The sequence below is a fragment of the Pseudochaenichthys georgianus genome, chromosome 15 (genome assembly GCF_902827115.2).
Source record: "Pseudochaenichthys georgianus chromosome 15, fPseGeo1.2, whole genome shotgun sequence".
NCBI classification, from domain to species: domain Eukaryota; kingdom Metazoa; phylum Chordata; class Actinopteri; order Perciformes; family Channichthyidae; genus Pseudochaenichthys; species Pseudochaenichthys georgianus.
In genome coordinates this window covers 35,729,618-35,746,448 of record NC_047517.1, presented here as the reverse complement: position 1 = coordinate 35,746,448, position 16,831 = coordinate 35,729,618, and positions in this window count along the sequence as shown.

The following is a 16,831-nucleotide window of genomic DNA, read 5'->3' as shown; positions in this document are numbered from 1 at the left end:
AGGTATTTGTGTTAAACATGTAAGAAGTAGAAAGTACAGGTATTTGTGTTAAAAATGTAAGAAGTAGAAAGTACAGGTATTTGAGTTCAACATGTAAGAAGTAGAAAGTACAGGTATTTGAGTTCAACATGTAAGAAGTAGAAAGTACAGGTATTTGAGTTCAACATGTAAGAAGTAGAAAGTACAGGTATTTGTGTTCAACATGTAAGAAGTAGAAAGTACAGGTATTTGTGTTCAACATGTAAGAAGTAGAAAGTACAGGTATTTGTGTTAAAAATGTAAGAAGTAGAAAGTACAGGTATTTGAGTTCAACATGTAAGAAGCAGAAAGTACAGGTATTTGAGTTCAAAATGTAAGAAGTCAAAGTAAAAAGTCGTCAGAAAAATAAGTAGTGGAATAAAGTACTGATACCAGAGAAATGTAACGAAGTATTTGTACTCCATACTTCCATATTTCACAACAAAAATAAGTCAAGGGATCTATTTTTCCAGCTGGTGCGGGAAGTGTGAAACTGTTTCAAATTACAAATATACAAACCTTTGTCGGAGGATGGCTCCTGCTGTTATTAATGATAACTGACTGCAGATTTCTGGGAATGGGTTGAGGGTGAGATTTAGGCCCCGTCCACACGGAGACGAAAACGAACCTAATTCGATATCAAAAAAGTATTCCGTCCACACGAGACCGCTCGACCCGCTGGAGACGCTGTAGTACATATGCCGGGCCTGTAAGCAGAGTTGGGTGTTACTGTAATAATATTACTTTTGTCGGTAACGGAGTAGTGTAACGCGTTTTATTATTCAGTAATGACACTACAGTTACTAACATTGCCCCGACACGCGTTACTTCGTTACTTTTATAAAATAATCACACTCACTGACAGACAAGAGGGGTTTCCGCCGCAGGTTTACAGTCTATGGTTTATATACATGTTGGCCTATGTAATCTGCGCGATTTGCGAGACCACATCTCCACGTGCAGTGCTGCATAAACATGGCTGAGTCTTTTCATCTGTAAACATCCATGGTAAACTCCCTCAACGGGGCCGCTCGCTCTCTTTTGTTGATCGCCCTCTCACAGGTGAACAGTTCAATGTCCCGCTTCATTGTAGGAATTATGCCATGTCTCTACCACTTTAGTTTGACCATCTCTGTTACTAAGTTATGGAATACTAAATAAATAAGTAATTAGATACCTTACCGTTACTGCGCTCATAAAGAATGATAAGAATAATGCGTCTTGAACTGGTTTAATTAATTAGTGTCTTGACGTTTCACAGACTGTTGGCTTGTTGTGGTAGGCTGGTAGCCTATTTTAGAGCATATAAAAAGAAAGACTTGTGTTATGTCTTCCTTAATGCAATAGTAACTGGGGGTGCAAGTGGAGTCTCGCAGAGGCAAAACTGTGGCACGCTTACACTGTATGTGCGCCGCAGTCTGCGTGATCTGCCTGTAGGGAGGGGCGGGCCGGCACTGCGAGTAAAGTAACGAGTTACTTTATGTAGAGAGTAACGAAGTAGTGTAATATATATATATATTTTTTTTAAGTAATATATAATATATTACTTTTTTTTAGTAACGACCCCATCTCTGCCTGTAAGTGGTACTGTACTTCCGCCACAAAATACACCAAAAGCAACGAATAAGACCGATGACGATTATTATTATTATATTATATTATATTATTATTGTTGCTGATGGTTGTGGTAGAGGAGCTGTACATATTGCACTAAAATCTGTATTGTGGTCAGTAGCTTCTGGAGCACGAACCATAGACTGTATATAAATGGACGTGGTGTCCGTGACGTCACCCATAGGATTCTGCAGAGTTGCCGTGAAGCCCTTGGTAGGCGGAGTCGGCCACTAACGGCTCGACTGTGACGTCAGAGTCTAATCCCGCATGCTCCAAATAAGGGCAAAGAGGCGGAGCCGAGGCGGGACCTGCTGCCACCTAACTGGAAGTAAACAGAGCTAGCTCAGGCTAAGAAGCTAAGCTAACATGAAATACATGCATACCAAGTTACTGCTAACAGTGTAGTTCCCCTATATAAACGTTACATTCATAATCAAATGAGACAATCTGCAAGAGAATTGGCTATATTTTGTTATTCTTAATGCTTGTCATTCACACGTTGAGAAAAGACGGACTCCACCGCCCGGACCTAACGGAGCCGCAGTGGGCTAGCTCCGGGACGCCGGCTGGAGCTAGCCCCCTGCGGCTCCGTTAGCTCCGGCGGCCACCACTGGCATAATTGTGTCCCCTATTAACATTTGCTCCCGTTTAGCATTATGGGCGTCATAGCCATAGACTATAAAAGTCTTACCCAAGGCTAAATCATAAACTAAAATGTATATGTATGTATAAAGGGTTACGTCCTTAGCTGGCTAATAAGTAGCAAGCTACAGGGCTTATAATAATAATAAGCCAAGGCGAACCCTCTCCCCTTTCTCCCCCTCTCTTCTCAGCTTTTATCTCCTCCTCTCGTGTTAAATCAGATGAAATTGAAACCTGTGTTTGTTTTCTCCCGGAGCTTCCCCTTCTCCTCTTTCCTCTGAAGATCTGACCTCCTCCATCGCTCCTCGCTCCACCTGCGTCACACCTCCTTCGCACTGTATCAAACCAAACAAACTCAGTAAACCCATTCTTTATCTGCCTTTAGTCAAAACAGATGTGGATTTTCTCCCTTTCATGGAGGAAAGTGGTGGTGGCACAGAATACCGTTTTCTCCTTTCTCTTCATGCTTATTCTCACTCCTGCATCTCAGAGGATCATGTTCAGAAAATGTTGATTCCAGCCTTACATACTTATCTTAAACCTCCTTTGACCAGAATCTGAAATATGATACTAGGCGTAAGCAGGAAAACTGACTACATTTACAAAACATGTGGTAGTATACTGAAGTATAAATTAAAGGTACTTGAGTCTTTTTTAAAGCAATGTTATACTACACTTTAACCCTCCTGTTGTCTTCGGGTCGAATCTGACCGATTTACTACTTTCATCAATCATAACTTTTTTGTTTTACATTCGATTGCATTCAGGCTTCATGATATCCTTCACAGTAGACATTTGAACATATTTGCTGATCACCACTTTCATTGCATTTTGGAGGATTTAGTCAACTTTGTAACACCCATGGTGTTCCTGGAATTAGTATCCACACACACACACACACACACACACACACACACACACACACACACACACACACACACACACACACACACACACACACACACATACCATGTATACATCACTTCAGGGGACATTACATTGACTTACATGCATTTCCTGGAGACTTATCCTAACCTTAACCATAACCAACACATGCCTTACCCTTAACCTTACGAAGTCTTCACCCTAAAATGAATAATTCCCCTCATGGGGACCTCCATTTTGTCCCTATAAGGGAGGCGAGTCCCCACACGTGACTATGTAAACAGATTTAGGTCCCCACAAGTATAGTAATGCTAGACCACACACACACACACCCACACACACGCACACACGCACATCCTCTAGATGTGTTCCCCCCCTTATGTGCCCCTCCCCCCACATGGATCACACCTGGCACACGCAATACATGTTCAGTGTCTGTTCTTTGTATATTTACTGCAGTTCTTCATGTATACCAGTAGTCTGATACAATATGTACAGTTTGAAAGGGTGTTAAATGAAATGCGGTGATGATTAATGGTTTTTGTGTTAATGTAATAGCAGTTAAAACAGGACCGGTCAAATTTGACAGCGAACACCAGTAAGGGGGGAACGAAGACAACAGGAGGGTTAATATATGAGTGAAGTATTACACTTTACTGCATTGAACAGAAAGCTTTAAGTAACTTTATTTCAAACCAAATTAAGATGTCTGTAGATAAGATATTCACACGTAGAGTTTAAGAAATATAACTCTGAGGTCTTCAGTGAAGCTAAAGAGTGACGATACGTGTAAACTCTCTTAAGATACACAACATAAATATTTGTAATCTGCACTTTGTGAGCTGCTGACTTCTCTAACTCATCCTGCGCTCCTCGGAGAATCAAAGCATCTGAAGTGCTGCAAACAACACAACAACATGGTGTTCAGCAAACACTGAGGCCTCCTGGGTAACTCAATCAGAATCATTCAATTCATTACTTCTCTAAGCAGACTGCTGCACTGGAAGTGAATTTAAAACAGTTTACACAACATAACTAACAGACAGCTGACACAAAGCTACTTCAGTTTAACTCAGTGAGGATAGAAGACCTGAAGACTGAATGGAAATGTTTCAATTAAGCCTCATCTCTGTGAGATTCATACCTGATACATATCTGAGCAAACTCTCCTCTGTGAGATGCAAACATTTTTACTTTGAAGGGCAGATTTAGTATTCAGATTTGTTATTTAAGTAAAAGTAGGTGTATATTGTTTGGTGGTTTAATGTATGATTAGAAATAATATTAAATAAACTGTTTTTTTAAATGCAAAAATCTTAATTTAAGATTAAGTTACTTAAAGGTCCCACGTCATGGCCATTTCTACTGATCATAGTTCCATTGTTGAGGTCGACTAGAATAGATTTAAATTGTGCAATTTTTCAAACTCACATTGGTTTCTCATACAGCATCTCTGTAAAGTCTGTGTATACACTCTCTGTCCTAAACGGCTTGTTGGAGCTCCTGCCCCCCCTTCCCTATGAGCCCAGTGGCCGCCTGCGAGACAGCGAAGCCCAGCCCGAAACACACACACACACACACACACACACACACACACACACACACACACACGCGCGCGCGCGCGCGCAGCCTCGCCACGTCCCGCCAAGGAGAAATCGGCGGAGCTGCACATGCAGAAAAAGCTACATAACACACAAGGGGACGGGTAATAACTGGAAAAGCAGGACATGGGACCTTTAAGTTCAAGACAATAAAAGTCACTAGTTTAGGGGGAAAGGGATGACATCTAAACTATAAATGAGCAAGATCTGACAAAAAAGCATGCCGCCATCGATACAAAGACTTTGTGAAGGGCAGGAATTTGCCTGTAACGCAAGTTTTCTTAAATCAATCCTGGTAAAACATTGATTTAAGGCAAAGATACCACCACAAATAAGATCATATGTATAGATACAGTCATGAATAGTTAGGATCATGGTTTGCCAAAAGCATCACTAGCGACCACAGGAGTTTCTAGAACTCTCCTTTTCCCGTGTAGCCAGAAATTAGAGCCGCAGTGACCCAAAGTCAACCACCATCTGCTTTCAATTTCCCTCAGTTCAATTTACACCACTTATCCTCTTATCTGATATGAGTCACTTTTAAATCCTTCATGTCTGAGTAACTTTGACCGCATCGTATTTAAGTTTTTAGATATGAAGAAATTATGCTGCACATTTTTTACATCTGGTAACTTACCCGAGAAATATTATCGGTAATATTGAGGAACCTCGTGCATTGAAAGACAGTGGGAAACGTTGCATCTGTGATTTATTACTGGACGTATAACTCTGCTAAATTGGAAAGCACTTATGCAGCTGGAACTTTTAAAAACAAGACACATATCTGACCTGCATTAGAGGAGACATTCCCCCTCCAGAGATGAAAAACATGTCAAGATATCATAAATAATGTCCTTATTTCGAGCCTGAGCCTCAATAAATGCAGTGTAAATCTCCACTTTACTGATATCAGATTCCAAATGGTCTCTTTTAAAACATGCTCCTTCAAGAGATAATGTTATTTCAATTGCACGGCTTCAAGTCCAGGACACTCAATGTGATTTAATGCATTAGAAAAGCCATAAAAGCAATATTAAACAGAACTGGGATGGATGCTATCTGGGCTCGTCTGCTAATGGCTGCCGTCTGGGTCTTTAAAGGCAGATAGAGACGCAGATACAATACTTTTATACAAGCCGAGCTGCTGTTTTCCAGAGGGAGGAGAGGGGGAGGGGGGGGGGGGGAAATATCTTCTGTGAACCCGCGATCCCGACCCTGGATCAGTCCGTGTTTTTACACCTGCAAGCAATGAGAGGCCGGCTCACTGAGATCAACCCAGCAGAATATTCAGACTTCCCACTGCGCCACTTTCTCTCTTTATCCTCGATTATTCAATTCTCTCGGATACAGATATACTTCTCTTCCTGCTCCTTTTATTCTTCTGCTTTTTATTTAGAATGTCCTTAAAAATCGGAATCAGGTTTATCGCCGAGTAGGTTTTCGCATTTATGGAATTCGCTTTTTGTAAAGTACATTAACAAAGTCAAAAATAAATCATAATAAAAAATTATTGTCAATATAGAAATATTCTAAAATATATTCTAAATAATTCTATACATTAAATGAAAAATATTTGTAAGAATATAAATAAAATAAAAATATAAGAATATGTCAAATGACTGTAAAAATGTGTTGTTTATATGAAATTTAGAAGCGCATTCTTTAAGTAATGGTAGAAAAGTGGCAAAGAAAATCTAGGGAAGTTTGATAGGCGTTGATTCTACGTTTCTGTCTAGCTCATGGGTTTTTGGAGAGTGGGGACTCTTTTATTTAAAGTGCACCATGCTATCTTTAGGCAATAGCATAGGTCTCAGATATATAAAAAACCTATGAAGTGTTTTGCTCAAAATACAGATCACCCATTCTAGCCATGCCTCATATCCCTCTATTTCACTTCCTGTTTCAAAAGTGATGATTTGGGGTATATAGCTTTAAAAAATAAATAGGAGGGGGCTGAGCTCATGCGGGACCCGGCAGCTACTGTCTAAACTAAATACTGCCGTGATGAAACGCCATATCATGGATTATCAAGGACTCTCTCTGAAACAGTCTGGAGCTCAAAGGCTTTCTCTCTTGCCGGTTATACCACAAGGTGAGTTCCTTTCTACTTCCTGCTTCTTCACACACATGCTCTCCAGTACAGGTTAGCTCTGAGTGTTAGCGATGCTAATGTAAACACCAACCATATTACATCCAAAACAGTCGGGCATTGTTTCTGATAGCAACTTTCTGATTGGGCCGTGGGTCCACATTTCAGATATTACGTCATATCGGACGCAAATCTGGATCAGCTCCGTTGTAGCCCCGTTTTTAGAGATTTGGGTACGGAGGAAAAGAGAGAGGGTTTTATTTTCTGATGCTGTGTGAGTTCCCCGTTCACATCTTTATGTATAAAAGACATCAAAAAGTGCATTTTGCATGATAGGTCCCCTTTAAGTTCTTCTTTTACTTTATGAAAAAAACCTTCTTGTAATGGGCTCTGGCTTAATACGTGTTGCATCCTTTTTCCTTCTTTCTTCCTCTCAATCTAATTTTCTTCGCAATCTTTACATTCTGTGCTGTTAGTTAGTGTGGAAACACTGCCAAGGCTACAAAGTCTTCCCTCCTCTCGTCTGCCTTCAATATGTTTGGACAGCCAGAGAGAAAAACTCCTGATAATAAACTCCAGAACAAATCAATTATCCCCCGATCCAAAATGTGTGAGAAGATATACGGAGCTGTTCACTGCACGACAGAAACTCCTCTGCAGACTGTGCAGAAGCAGCGTTTCATGGTGTTGTGAAATATCCTCTGAAGGTTTATTGTTAGAAATTATCAGCATGCCTGAGTCATTACATATTTAAGATATTCAAGATTTGTTTTAGAGGTTGGGTGTCTGTATCAGTAGTGATCTTTTATACAACCAGTTCAAATCTAGTGACCTTTTCAAGCACAAATGCAAAAAATAAATCCAGTTCAGGCTTTTAAATTGTGAGGAGTTGCTGCTTTTGGTTGTCTTACCAGATACTTAAAGAGGCTTTTCGGGTTCCCTTTCCTGTAGTGTGCTATGTAGGTTTCTGTGCATGTATATGGTCTGACAATAAACCATAATTGCAGCCTTAAACTTAAATGATTATTTTAAAAAAGACTAATTAATTAACTAAATTAAATGTTGTTTACAGACTACATTTTCCCCAGATTATGCTTTTATTACATAATTATACAAGGGTATAATGTAGCTACTAAAGCCACTTCAATCAATCAATCAATCAATCAATGTTTATTTATATAGCCAATATCACAAATGTTACATTTGTCTCAGTGGACTTCACAGTTTGTACAGAATATCAGTATGACAATACGACACCCTCTGTCCTTAGACCCTCTGTCCTTAGACCCTCTGTCCTTAGACCCTCTGTCCTTTGACCCTCTGTCCTTAGACCCTCACATCGTACAAGGAAAAACTTCCAGAGAAAACCCACAGTTTAAAGGGAACATGGGAGAAACCTCAGGGAGAGCAGCAGAGGAGGGATCCCTCTCCCAGGACGGACAGACGTGCAATAGATGCCGTGTGTAAATCGAAGAGATAATACATTTACAACATAGGTAGTCCAAATGTTTGGAAATGCATGCGTCTGTAATAAGAAGATGAATCCACGAGGATATCAACAATCCTGTGGGAGCCATCAGGGAAGTGGTGAAAGTGATGAAAGTCAGGCAGGACTGCAGTGATAGGTTCAGCCATGACTCGAAGTCCAGGACTCAGATCAGGACTCAGGACCGCAGCAACAGGATCAGCCATGACTCCGGATCCCGGCGTATATAGACACCAAAAAGAAAGACATGTGGGGAAGCTATTCGGAACATGAGAGTACACAGGTACAGACAGAGAGAAGGAAGATGTCCCCCGACAAATTAAGCCTATATCAGCAAAACTAGGGGCTGAATCTAATCAGCCCTAACTATAAGCTTTATCAAAAAAGAAGGTCTTAAGCGCACTCTTAAAAAGGGATAGGGCGTCTGCCGCCCGAACACAAACTAGAAGCTGATTCCACAAAAGGAGCTTGATAAGAAAAATGAATTCTACTCAGTGTCATAAATTATTATGTTGAACTTAAAATACTTTTATACTATCATATTCAGATGGAAAGAATCTGTGTGTGATTCATGAGGAGGAATGTGAACACATAGTTTAACGTACTGAAGTATATTAATGAAGCGAAACTGTCAGACACATTTTTCTCCGTGAACTTTTGACTTTACACAGAAACTATCCCTAAAAACCAGCTGACATACGGTATTTAATAGCTGTTGTGAAATGAGGGAACGAGGGATTTGCTCATATCTGTTGCTTCATATCTCTTGGCTTTGATTTCACTTTGCAGCTCAAACTAAATGTGTTTTCCCTCAGCTAAACACTATGAATCTGCCTCTGACAACAGGCAAGGTAAGTTATTTCCCCTGAAGAACCAGCCAGAGGGAGAAGAAACATGAAAGAGTAATGCAGCTCTGAGGAAAGTAAACGTACATCCACTTGAAATAAAAGCAGCACATAAACACCTCCGACATTTTGTGTTGCAGAGACTCTCGTGGGATCTTTAACTAAACTGTTTCACCTCCAGAAGCTTTTACCTCTGTTTTCTGCTGCAAACTCTCCGCAGTGTGTGAGCGAAATGATTCATGACACAGAGGATAATTACTGCCTTCTATAGTTTCTAGTGTTTACATCGCGGAGAAAGCAAGAGAAGTGTCCTCCTCGTGGCTAACAGCAGAATATCTGGAAACAGGTCCTCGTCCCTTGAAAATCAACTTGAATAGTACATTTTCCTTTCAAAACAATCACCACTATAGTCCCCTATGTGGTTTTTTAGGACGCATGTGACGCTCCATCCTTCTCCGACTTAAGATTGTTTCCCCAGTAATGTTTAAAAGTCAAAAGTTCAAGACAAAAAGCCATTAACAAACACTGAAGGCAGTGTAGTGTCACCAAAGTCTTCACATCTGGATGCATTTTCAGATCAGCCCCTAATAGCTGATGTTATTGTCAAGTGTCAAGGTTTTCGCCCTAAAAAGTGATGTTATGTCTGCTTTTAAAGGAGGTTGACCTCACACAGGAACACGCTCATTTGAGTGGAAGAGGACTATAAACAAAGCGTGTTCGCTGTGGAAATGTGACTTTAATGAAGGAACAACGATGAGTCAGGAACCACAAGGACGCTCACATGCTAACAATCCAGCTTTGTTATCTTCACTCCAACAACTGCTTCTACAAGCTGCTGGAAAAACAGACTTCATGACTTAATGTTGTACATCAATAAAGAGTTGCAAAAGTAACAGTTGTTTGCACACAGTAGGCTAATGCTTTGAGCTAAATGCTAACATGCATTCAGGTTTAGGATTGCATCATGCTACGCTGTGCTAATTAGCCTTACACACAAGTAAGAGCTGTTTTGCAGATATTTGGTCAGATATTTTGTTACAATTCACGCAGAAAAAGGGTTGATGAAATGTACGTTTCCGACAACTTTCAACCTCATGGTCGTGCTAGAGCAGGGGTGTCTCAAATACACAGTGGGCCAAAATTCAAAAATTGGTACTAGTCGAGGGCCGGACTGGTTCAATGTTTATGAGCTTATTGCACATTTTAAACCTGGAACTAACAAAGCTTAAAGGTTCCATGCTTTTCCGGTTATAACCCGTCTCCTTGTGTGTGATGAAGGTTTTTATGTAAACGGTCTGCAGAGTCAAAAACCCTCAAAGTACACCCTGTAGGGAGTACAACTCTAACACAGTAAATACCTCCCCAAAACGCCTCGTTGGAGATTTCTCATTTACTTCCTGGGTATCGCTACGTAGGGATACCCAGTAGTCACGCCCAGAGCTATGGCCGCACCCTCTGCGAAACAAAGCTTCCCAAACCTTTCAGCGATTCATGCCGGACATGTACTGCGTAGGGCACTGAAGAACGATGCTGTTCCTACTTAGTTTGGACCAGCGGGAGATTCGGGTACACACAAAAAACAAAAGTACAAACAAGGTATCTACCACGACTGTTTAAATGGGTAAACGTTTTTCGGACTGCTAAGACCCATGCTCACAGCGTTATAAACCTTTTCTTTTTCTTACTCAATATCAAGCCACACTTATTGTTTTCACTTAGGCTGTGAGTGTTTGTGTGCTCAGGATGAGTTTCGCTTGTTCTTGCTGTATTGGTTCGCCGACGCGGTGAATACACATACTTTACAGAGGTGCTGTATGAGAAACCAATGTGAGTTTGGAAAATTGCACAGTATAAATCTATTTTAGCAGACCTCAACAATGGCATTATGATCAGTAGAAATGGCCATGACATGGGACCTTTTTAAATGATTGCCTATAAAAACAACATTAAATAATCAGTTGCTTTCATTTCTTATGGCTCTATCTGCAGCTTTTCCAGAGTCATTTCTTATGATTACATTTCCCCACAGGCCAACAACAGCTTAAAAAAAACCATTTCCCTCAAAGAAAAAACCAAACATGCCCTGTTGTCGTGAGAGAGAAAGTGCAGAAGGAAGCATCCATTGAACTCAGTGTGCTGCTCTGTGATGCTAGTTCAAGCAGATACTTGGCATCTCCTCTCGGGTGCAAGTTCATCAATGTTTGGTCTCAGGCTCTGAGCGGAGGAGACCCTCAGGATGGAGGGAAGGTGTGCGTGCAATATACCGGCGGGCCAGATCTAATAGTAATTAAAAATTATCCTGCGGGCCGAAATTAAATCCACCAAGGGCCTGATTTGGCCCCCGGGCCTCGAGTTTGACACATGTGCTAGAAGAAAAACCAGGGGATCACCAAGGTTCATCCTCTGGGGACCACGAATGTTGGTACAATACGTTAAACTAGTTCTTAAAGTGAGTGTTTAGATAGTTAACTCAATATTTTTGAACCTGCTGGTGGCATTAGAGTAAAAAGCAGGGGATCACTAACGTTAGGATTCATCCGGAGGGACCATGAATGTGTTTGCTAGAAATGTTGTTCTAATGTTCCAGGAGATTTTTTTTAAGACTGTTCTCCAAGTAGAGAGATGTTTCCCAGGATATCTGCCATTTTTAACTGGTACCAAAATAGTAATATAGTAATCCCCTGGGCAGCATGAATATCTGCAGAACATTTCTCGCCAGTCGATCCAGTCTTTGTTGAGGTAGTTCATCCTAAAGTTGTATACGGATGGACTGATGTCAGTCACTCCACTAGAATTGCTCTTTAAATAAAATCATTAATCAGCACATAGATCATCCTGAGTGTTTCTCTGATCAGCTCCTGTAGAAGGAAAACCGATAAGGAACACCAAAGAACGGCAAATGTCTTATTGATTTCAGCAAATTACGACAAGCCCTGTGGCGCTGATGGATTACTTTCTGCATTGAACCCTTTAATGACTTCATCCAGCCACCCTGCTGCTAATTAACAAGCTATTTGAAAAGGCAGGCGGCGGCAGCGGAGAAGTCTAGCTGGTGGTGGTGGAGCTGAAGAGGAAGTGTCTCTGCAGTCAGCCGCCTGACTGGGTTCCCAACCGCCTGCAGGGAGTCATTTATCCTTTGTTCAGGTTGTGTGAAGGGAAGTGGAGAGAGACTGCAGAGTGAGAGTCTGCTGGACTGCTCTTCATTCAGTGAGCCGACGCTTGTTAGCTAATGATCTCGCAGCAAAGTGCTGATCCACCGACGCCTCTGGGATGTTAACAGAGCGTGCATGTTGTATTTCACACACACACACACACATTCACACACACACACACACACACACACACACACACACACACACACACACACACACACACACACACACACACACACACACACTGCTTTTTCAATACCCTGACTCCTATAGGAAAATGTGAGTGGTTCCTAATTTGTTTTATTGGCAGAAATAAAAATTGAAATATTTTCAACCCAAAATATCCAATAAATCTTTAAACACATTTAGTAATTCTTCTCTAAATAAATCTTTTGTATGTTAAAATGACTTTTACTGGAATGAAAACAGAAGTTTGTTTATTGAATCAATTCATTCATGGAAACTTTTGTAAAATAGATCATTAAGCTGTACATTATAATTTATATTAAATTATAGCTGTACATTTTTATACCATGGTTTACTGCTGCAACACTAGATCAATAATATTTGACCTAGTTTTACCCCAACGGTTCCTCGTCGATCTTCCTCTGTTCTTATTATATTTTTATAAATAAATATTTTTATTAAATTAGATGTATAGCCTACGAGTCATATGCGTTGCATTTTTCTGAAGAGTCATGTTGCAAAATGTGTGATTTTTTTTTGCTAGTTTTGGTTTTGAAGAAAAAACACACTCACTGCAGGTCGTTCAAATAATTCCGATCCGCTGCACTCAGCAGATGATGGGATTTCAAACCATGACAGCTTGAGTAAACATCTATTTTGTACTCATTGTGAAGAAATTCTGGCCACTACATATCTGCACCGCTCTCACGGTCAGCATAAAATGAGAATGTGATGTCGTTTCTCTATCAGCAGCCAGCAGGCCACGAGCACTCAGCTCCGTGTTTCTGCAGAGTGAAAGTGATTCTTCAAACCTCGGATCATTGTGCCGTCCAGGCTCTCCACGGGTAAATGTGGGGTTTAATTTCACACAGACATGGATCTGATAAGCGCCCAGATGAGTGTAAATGGGTCATTTCCTTTCCCTGAAAAGCCATTTCTCAGCAGAGGCAACACCCATAAATTTATTCTGATTTCAGTGAGATGGAGCTGATCGAGGGGCTCCGACCACAGCGGTGTGAAAACAGAGAAGAATAGAATAGAATACTTTATAGATCAACAATTGGGAAAGCAGCATGTAAACAAAGCAATGCACATAAAAACAGTACACATAAACACTGTTAAAAGTAGAACGTTTTATATCGGTAGAGTATTTTTGAACTACAGAATAAAACATATACAGAACGATTAAATTATTTATAGACAATAGCGTTTTCTTTCTATTTGAGAACCTCAATCCATAACATATTTCACTCTAGCTTGAAAAACTGCTCAAAAGATCAACTGATTATTAAAATAGTTTGATTACTTGACTAATCATTGCAGCTTTATCATGAATCTACATTTTGACCGCTGACCAATAGAACACAAACGTATGCAAAAGCAGTAGAAATATGCATGTGCTCCAGACCATAAAAGCCAACCTGTCACACAGCAGGTGTTTTGAAGCAAAGAGGACACAGCTGTTAAATGCATTCATGCATTCATCACATCACGACTCGACTACTGCAATAGCATCCTCTACGGCAGGGATGGCAAACATACGGCCCGCGGGCCGGATCCGGCCCGGGAGGCATTCCAGCTTGGCCCACGGAGCTGAAGGACTTTGCTAAGTAGGCTATGAGAGGAGGGAAAAAACTGCTATTTTGAATCCTTCCACTAGTGGGCGCACTACCACACCGGTACAAGTGAGAGCGCAGCCAGACTGTAAAACAAGTGATGAGTAAGAGTAGTGATTGCAGTCAATAACCTCTGACACCCTCATCCCCAAAGAGAAAGTGGACACGGAGTGCCGAGTTTTCCAAGAAAAATGGACCGCATCCTATTTTTTTACAGAGGTAAATGGAAAACCTGTATGCTTGGTGTGTTCGCAGCAAGTTGCTGTGCCCAAAGAATATAATATTCGCCGCCATTATGAGACTCGCCATGGAGAGAAATACGACTACTTGCAAGGACAACGGAGAAAAGAAAAGATAAATGACCTGCTATCAGGTCTAAAGAAACAACAGGCCGTTTTTACCCGGAGCCGAGATATAAGTGACGCAGCCGTGAAAGCCAGCTATCTCATCGCTAACGAAATAGCATCAGCCTCAATGCCATACTCTGAGGGTGAGTTTGTGAAAACATGCATGCTGAAGGCTGCAGAAATCGTGTGTCCTGACTCCTGAGAAGCGACAGGCTTTTGCCAACATTAGTCTAACGAGGAATACAGTGAAGGATAGGATTGCCGATCTTTCAGCAGATTTGGATAGCCATAAAAAAACAAAAGTCAAGTCATTCGTAGCATTTTCAGTTGCAATCGATGAGAGCACTGACATTACAGATGTTGCTCAACTGGCCATATTCATTCGTGGTAATAATAATAATAATTCCTTACATTTATTATAGCGCTTTTCCAGATGCTCAAAGCACTTGGCGCGTGGTGTTGATGAGACTTTGACGGTCACCAAAGAGTTCCTTGAGTTGGTTCCTATGACAGACACCACTAAAGCGGATGACATTTTTAGCGCTCTCGTTGAAGCACATACAACTTGAGATAATCGACTTACAATGTGATCAGGATTTAAAGGACAAATTTGCCTCGTCGGACTTGGGCACATTTTATCGGTATCTTTTGCCAGGATACCCCAAATTGACAGCCCTGGCAGCAAAAGTGTTGAGCATGTTTGGGACCACCTACCTTTGTGAACTTTGTCTGTAATGAACATTACTAAAACAAAGCTGCGCTCAAGACTCACACACAAGTGCCTGAATGAAATAATTAAATTGGCTGCTAGTCAGGATTTTAAGCCTGATATTGATGCCCTTGTGAGGGCTAAAAGATGTCAAGTTTCAGGAGCAAATTAATCAGTGACGTGAAAATAAGAACCTACTGAAATATTTGAAAATGTTATATTATTCTGTCATAGAACATTGTGTATTATAATGTCAATCAGCAGCTGCATTAGGCAAACAATAGTTTGATTTGATGTGACACTGTGGCTGCACTGCCCCAACTTCTTTTTAAAATATAGAAATGTTATATCTTCAAGGCAAGGGAGGTAACTCAAACTCCTCACTTAATAGCTCCCACGTTTTTATTTGTATTTTGTGGTGAGTCAGTTCAGGTGGAAACTGTGATCCGTTGTAAAGAACATGTGTGTAGCACTTGAAATTGCACTTGTTTGTCTTAATAAATGTCAGTTTGTTCATAAAGTTTTGCGTCTCATTACATGTGGACATTTTCCGAATGTACTTGGAGCCTACTTATTTGCACTTAAACAGAAATATTGTCGTTATGTAGGGCCTGTGCGTTATTATGCTATGATTTTACTGGTCCGGCCCACTTTAGATCAAAGTGGGCAGTATGTGGCCCCTTAACTGAAATGAGTTTGCCACCCCTGCTCTACGGCATACCATCCAACCTCCTCAATAAACTCAACAACATATCCAGAACTCTGCTACCCGCCTCCTCACCCACACCCGCTCCCGAGACCACATCACTCCCATCCTCCAGAACCTCCACTGGCTCCCCGTCCGTCAAAGAATCAACTTCAAAGTCCTCCTGATTACTCACAAAGCCCTCAACAATCAGGCCCCGCCCCCCTACCTCACAGACCTGCTGCACCACCACACCCCTTCCCGCCGCCTCCGCTCATCAGAAGCCAAGCTCCTATCCATCCCCACCCGCACCAATCACCGGACCTGGGGGGACAGAGCCTTCTCCGTCGCTGCCCCCTCCCTCTGGAACTCACTCCCCCAACCCATCAGAGACGGCCCTGACCTCACCACCTTCAACACACTCACCTCTTCAATCTGGCTTTTAATGTGTGATTGTTTTTGTATTATTTAACTTTAACTATATATTTATTTGTTGTTCCTTTGTTTTCTTTTCACTATATCTGTAAAGCGTCTTTGAGCACCTGTAAAAGCGCTATTAAAATAAATCTATTATTATTATTAAATGTGCATAGACATTTGGAGCCAAATCCCATATAAATCAAATCCATATGTAACCCAGTTCAGTCAGACAACTCACGTGTTTCTTTAACATGTTTATTAGAAGGGCATCATCACTCCATAGATATACATAGCACGATGAGTGATGATTAAATAACTAACCCCCGAGCCTACAGGTGGAAGCTGGGGTGGTGGTGGGGCAGCGAGCAGTAGCAATAGCAGCAGCAAGTAATGCATGGAGAGAGATCTGGCAGGTTAAATAGAGCGGCATATTAAGGAGACTCTGATTGGTTGGTTGTAGAGCGGCAAGGGGGCGTTATGTATGAATGCAGCATAAGTGCTCGAGTTGACTGCCTGAACTAGCTCGCAGGCTTCGT